Source organism: Ochotona curzoniae, unplaced genomic scaffold (assembly GCF_017591425.1).
Source record: "Ochotona curzoniae isolate NIBS_2020 unplaced genomic scaffold, NIBS_Ocur_1.0 contig_1, whole genome shotgun sequence".
NCBI classification, from domain to species: domain Eukaryota; kingdom Metazoa; phylum Chordata; class Mammalia; order Lagomorpha; family Ochotonidae; genus Ochotona; species Ochotona curzoniae.
The window spans coordinates 14,646,566-14,652,565 of record NW_024464918.1 but is presented as its reverse complement, the minus strand read 5'-3'; the positions used below and the strand labels follow the sequence as shown (position 1 = coordinate 14,652,565).

The 6,000-nt window shown below is 39.4% G+C and overlaps 1 long non-coding RNA gene across 1 annotated transcript; it reads right to left on the bottom strand.

Annotated features, from left to right (window-relative positions):
* Positions 1 to 301: 301 nt before the first annotated feature.
* On the bottom strand, positions 302 to 4,710 carry LOC121161746. The gene is made up of 2 exons (XR_005884722.1): positions 4,500 to 4,710; positions 302 to 1,540 (listed from the first exon to the last, which is right to left on the bottom strand). It is a non-coding gene; the product is annotated as an uncharacterized LOC121161746 (long non-coding RNA).
* Between the last annotated feature and the right edge of the window lie 1,290 nt (positions 4,711 to 6,000).

Genomic DNA, 6,000 nt, shown 5'->3' with positions numbered 1-6,000 from the left:
GACATACCTTCTAAGGGAGGTACGGTAGTGAAATTCATACACAGGAAGTACAAGGTGGTTGCTAGGGACTGGTTTCATTCTCTAAGAGTTTTCTAGTTCACTAAACACACATCTTTCAGCAATTTGTTCCTGATATTTTCTTCCTTCCCCATAGGCATCATGCCTTTGTTTAAAAGTGTCTTGGCAAACATGTGATTTACTATTAAAAAAAAAATGAAAGACATTTTTGCAACAGGGACATTGTAAGCCTCAAATCAGGAGAAAGAAGCTGTACATCAGAACCATGACCACCAGTTCTGGAAGAGTGTTAGCACCAGTGCAGTATACAAAGACATGAGTAGCTAAGAGGTGATTGTTAACCTCCCAAACTCAATTCAATGTGACAGTGACACTTCACAGCACATTGCATCCAATCTCATTTGAAGTTGACAGAGATTGTTTCTGCTTTACATCTATTGGTTTATTAATGGTCTACAGCCTTTTAAGCAGATGCATATTCATTAGGTAGCCAGCTGTTAGGAGGTTCCCAGATGTCGAATGGAACTCTGTCTTGGAACATGTTTTTTTTTTTTCCTTATCATGAAACAAAGTAATTGAGGCCTTATTAAAGAATCAGTTAATTACTAAAATGGTGCCTTATGGCACCCCTTTTATCATTTAAATCTGAGAACTCTTGGGATGTCTAAAAATTTTGGTGAAGAGAAAGTATTTAAGTGCCAAACTTTATTACATTTTTATATACCTAGAAATAGTATATGTAAAGACACACCTACACATTTCTACACTGGAGGATGCGAAGGATATGATGAACTCTTAACTGACAAAGGTTTTCAGCTAGAATCACTCCTTGATTCACTGCAGTCAAAGGACAATATCTAAAAACCCAGTAAGTTCACTGCAATTAAGGTACTTTGATGATAATCTCTTATCTAGCTTACTGCTTTCCCGTAAAAAAGACCAATTGAAAAATGGTTCTTCGTGTCATTTATATCCCAAACTTCATCAAAAATTTTTCATCAAACAGTATTTTTCCCTATAAAAATAAGGATGCTCTACTATTGGCAAACAAAGCAAGGTTTTCAAAAGGCTAGATATTTCTAAATGCATTTTTAAACCTGATCCTAAAATTGTCAATTCAAACCTTCCTTTAGTAATACCTAGAAATCCCATTTTTACTATCATTTCTTGAGTTAGCATCTCAATTCTATTTCTCAGCTTAAGAGTCACAGAAGCAAACACAAAATGTCCAAGAGCACACAATCTCTAGAAAACATTGCAGTGCATTTTTTGAAACAGATTCCTCAACCAAACAATCCAGTGACATTAAGCTTCATCCTGTGGCTTATTTTTTTTAAAGCATATCTTTCGGTTCCTTGAGTAATCTTTATGCAATTTTAATTCCCATTCTGCTGGATTTTCCTACTTTTTGGGAGATTTAGCTAATGGCTTATGCTAAGCTATCTCACCACGTCAACAACACACTTACCCTTCTGCAGAGATCAGTTTTCATTGGCTCTCAGGCTCGTCTCCTACTGCTGACCTTCAGAAAACGCAAACAGATTACGTGAAGTGCTTACTTCAGGAACATATTAGTTAACCAGCATTTACTAACTGTCTGGTATATGTGGAGCATCACAGGGCATCTGGGGACAAACTAGTTGGAATTCAAGAGGATATGTGTGACAGAAACAACCTCTGAATTCAAGAATCTGAAACATTATAGCAGGTAATGAGAGATACTGGAATGAAGCTGAATTTGGATTCTGATGACCAGTTCTAGGAGATGTGGTTTTCTGAACAATCTTGAATTCTTTGGGCCTTGATTTCCTTTAAGAGCATCACAACAATCATAGCTTTGGACTAACTAGGGAAGAAATGAGTATTAAGACACTTCTTAACCGTAACATGAATACCTCAGGTTTGACAATAAATACCAAACCACTACCATAAAATTTTTCACTCAGCTTTAATGCTCAAGTGAGCCTTGTGGCAACCATGCTAACAAAAGCAAATAGGGCTTTCAGAACACTGCATTTGAGATGCCTACAGGGACTTAAGGGGAATGAATCACTTACCTCAACACCCTACACACCAACTTCTGGCCTTTGACTGCCTCCCCCATTCTACTGCTTTTGCTTAAAAAGCTCTATCCAAACTCAATGAACCCTAAGCAATCCTCTCTCCACTTGGGAGTCTTCCCACATGCAGTTTCCATGGCTCAACTCATCCTCTCCTCCAGCATGGCCACTATCTTCTCTTCATTCTCCACACATCATAGTACAAGCTCCTTTCCCAGAGGTCCTCACCAATGACTACACTTGAATTAGGCTTCTGCTCCTTTAGCAGTACCTTGACTAGCGCCTTCGTAACACTTAACTCCTGCCCACGCTTCCAGGTGGTGATCTTATGGGAAAATTTGTTGTGGCTACCTTAGCTGGTAATTTTTAGGTAATGTAGGTAGTAGACACATAACATGAATAAACACACCAAAGAAAACGTGGGTAGGGGTCCTGTGTGGTGTGGTGTCCCGGTATAATACTGCAATCCCATTTCCTAGTTGGTAGGACTTACGTTCTCTACATCATCATAATTACTATGACTCCTGGTATTATTTTCCTTCACTAACAAATTATCTTAGAAGCAGAGATGGAGACTGAGAAATAGTGTTCCCATCGCAATACTTACTCTTCAAATGATGGCTCGAGTTGAAGTCAGTAGCCAGGCACTCAATCCAGGGACTCAACTGTGTAAGCTATTACTCACTTTCCTGGAAGCTGGGATCAGGTGTGCAGCCAGGACCCAAATACGCGGTCTCCAGTGCAGGATTGCAAGCACCTTAACCACCAGGCCAAATGCCTGCTTCTGATTTTGTCTCTTTTTTAAATAAATAAATTTATACAGTTCTCACTTTATTTGGAAGGCAAAGAGACAAAGAAATCTTCCACTTGCTGGTTCACTCATTCCCTAAATGTCTACAATTGACAAGGCTGAGCCAGGAGGAACCTAGGGGCCTAGAACTCATTCTTGTCTCTCAAACTGACTGACAGGGACTCCAGTCCCAGAGCCCTTATCTGACGCCTCCCATTAGTAGGAAGCTCGATCAGAAATGAAGGAGCCAAGACTTGAATCACACTCTTGGATATTGGACGAATAGAAGTATCCTAACTGATGCACCAAATGTCTGCTTCTTGATTTAATTTTTGGTGACTGAAAAGGTACAAAAATAATTCTATGAATATTGAAACACAATCCATTATCACATTTATAGTTTAATAAGTAAACTATAGTTTAGTATATGTGCTGCCAAAGCGAGCACAGTAAACTATAGTTGAACAGAAGTGATTTATAAATTATCAGACAGCTTCAATGCTTCCTTAACAAATGATGTGTCTGTTTTAGGTACTGAACTGCTCCTAAAGGAGGAACCTGATCTAGAAATTCCTTCCTCTTTATATGATAAAAAGAAAATAAAAACTCTTGCCAAATATACTGCATCCCCAAGCCACTGGAAATCAAGTATCCACACTGGGGACTTGACTCAAATTTCTAAAAGCTTTTGCTATCCCTGTCACTCTAGTTCTCTCATCTTGGCGAAGGGATACTTCAGGGATTGTGAAAATGCAATGCTGTGATGGAGCTACTTAACAGCTTAGCACCCCCAATTCATGAAGTGGATGTCAACTTCACTGTATTTCCCTTTACACAGCAGGGATCGCACACAACACAGACGCAGTATTTCCATAGAAGTATCTTCCTGCGGGATATCTGTCGGAGAACATTTAAGCAAACAAAATTTCCAGGGTCCCTTGTAAACAGGTCAGAGGCCTTCAGACATGACCTAATGAAAGCCAGAAAAGGATATTCAGGTTTTCAACTCACTACGTATCCAACAGCCAATCTCTCAGCTTATGTCCATGTGGCTAAGAAACTTAACTCTTGGGCCCGGCGCGGTGGCGCAGTGGTTAAGGTCCTCGCCTTGCAGGCCCGGGATCCCATATGGGCGCCGGTTCTAATCCTGGCAGCCCCGCTTCCCATCCAGCTCCCTGCCTGTGGCCTGGGAAAGCAGTCGAGGATGGCCCAAAGCTTTGGGACCCTGCACCCGTGTGGGAGACCCGGAAGAGGCTCCTGGCTTCGGATCGGCACAGCATCGGCCATTGTGCTCACTTGGGGAGGACGGAAGATCTTCCTCTCTGTCTCTCCTCTCTGTATATCCGCCTTTCCAATGAAAAAATAATAAAAATAAATCTTTAAAAAAAAAAAAGAAACTTAACTCTTCACAAACTGGTAGATACGTACTGTGTGTCAAAATAAATCACTAAATACTGAGCAAAATTCTATGGTATAATCTATTTTTAAAATTCAGTATCTGGAAAACAATCTCATGTGGTTGGTGTTTTGCTGAATGGTGAAAGGCAAAAGTAAGTTCTTTGTAACTCAAGCAGATCACTTTGGAATAAACGAAACAAACAGATGTATAATACACTAGAAAAGAATCTTACCGCTTCGTTCTATTATTGTTGGCCAAGCGCAGGCTGAAGACCACTGAAGTGTCCTAAGGCCAATTCCCAGGGAACGCAGTCTTCTTCTCAACTGCTGAGTTGGAACTTTTTACACACAGCACTCCCATCAAAACACAGAAGATTGGATCTGGAAACAGATCAGGGCACCCAGCTATATCCTATTAGGCCAGGTTAGCATTAAACAGATTTGCAAAAATGAAAATATCACTCAAACTTTCATTTTGGTAAATATAGTTGGTAGAACTGCATTTTGTTAACATGTAGTGAATTTATTATGGTCATACCAATTTCTATTTGCAAAGTTTCTGTTAACTTCATATACAGTAAACACTGACACAAACTTAATTCAAAAAGTTCGTGGAAAATGTAACCAAGACAGAGTTTATTTTGGTGCAACTTTGAAATCCATGCATCAAAAAAATAAACAAACTTTTTTTTCTTTTTTAAATTCAAAGGCAGAGTTAGAGAGGCAAGCCAAAAAACAGAGACCTTCCATCAGCTGGCCACTTCGAAGCAAGGAGCCCGGAGCTCTCTGCAGATCTCCCACATGGGTACAGGGACCCAAGGACTTGGACCACCCTCCACTATTCTCCCAAGCACATTAACAGGGAGCTGATTCAGAAATGGAATAGGCAGGACTAGAAACATGCCCATAGGCAATTGTAATGCCACACATGGAGGCTTCATCTACTGTGCCACAGTACTGGCCTCATGTTTTTTTTTCTTAATAATATACCATCCATGAATTTTCTGAAGTCCCCTTGTGTTCATGGCTTTTCAAAAGTTAAAAAAAAATCTATTGATATATGCTAAATATCTGATGACCGTTAAAGAAAACAGGGTTTCAAATTAATGCAGATAGTAAATGCTTATCAGAAAAAGACATTAGTCTTACAGGCTTTCTTGGTTGTTTTGCTTTCAGGAATAAAAACTTCTGAATTTGTTGTGTAAGTTAAATGAAATTCTTGTGAAAAATTGGCATACAGTCTGGCACAAAGTTGTTTATATGTAAATATGCTCACATCAATAAAAAAAATGGCAGTGAGGACGGGGACACATGAACACCACATTTGCCAGTGCTGGTAGATCTAACTAATCATCCTATTTAATTATCTAACACTGCAAGATTAAATTTATTTTAGAAAAACTGTATTGGTCGATACTGGTCAGGTAAACAGATCCAGACTACACAGTAAATGGTGGACGCAGGATTTCATCAATTTCCAAGCCATGTACCTTTACACAATGCAGTGTTGTCTAGGAGAGCTGTTAAATAAACCAGCCAGTTTACTTCAGGAACCTGTCTAAGCTCAGCTCAGCCCTGCCCATACAAATTCTGCATCTTAGCCACTAAAATACAGCGAGACAATGGATCACCATATTGAGACAAAATGAAATTCCGAAGATTAACTCTTTTGTATAGGAAAAACTATTATTTCACATTTAGAAAAAAAGTACTAACCCTTTCAAATACAAGTGA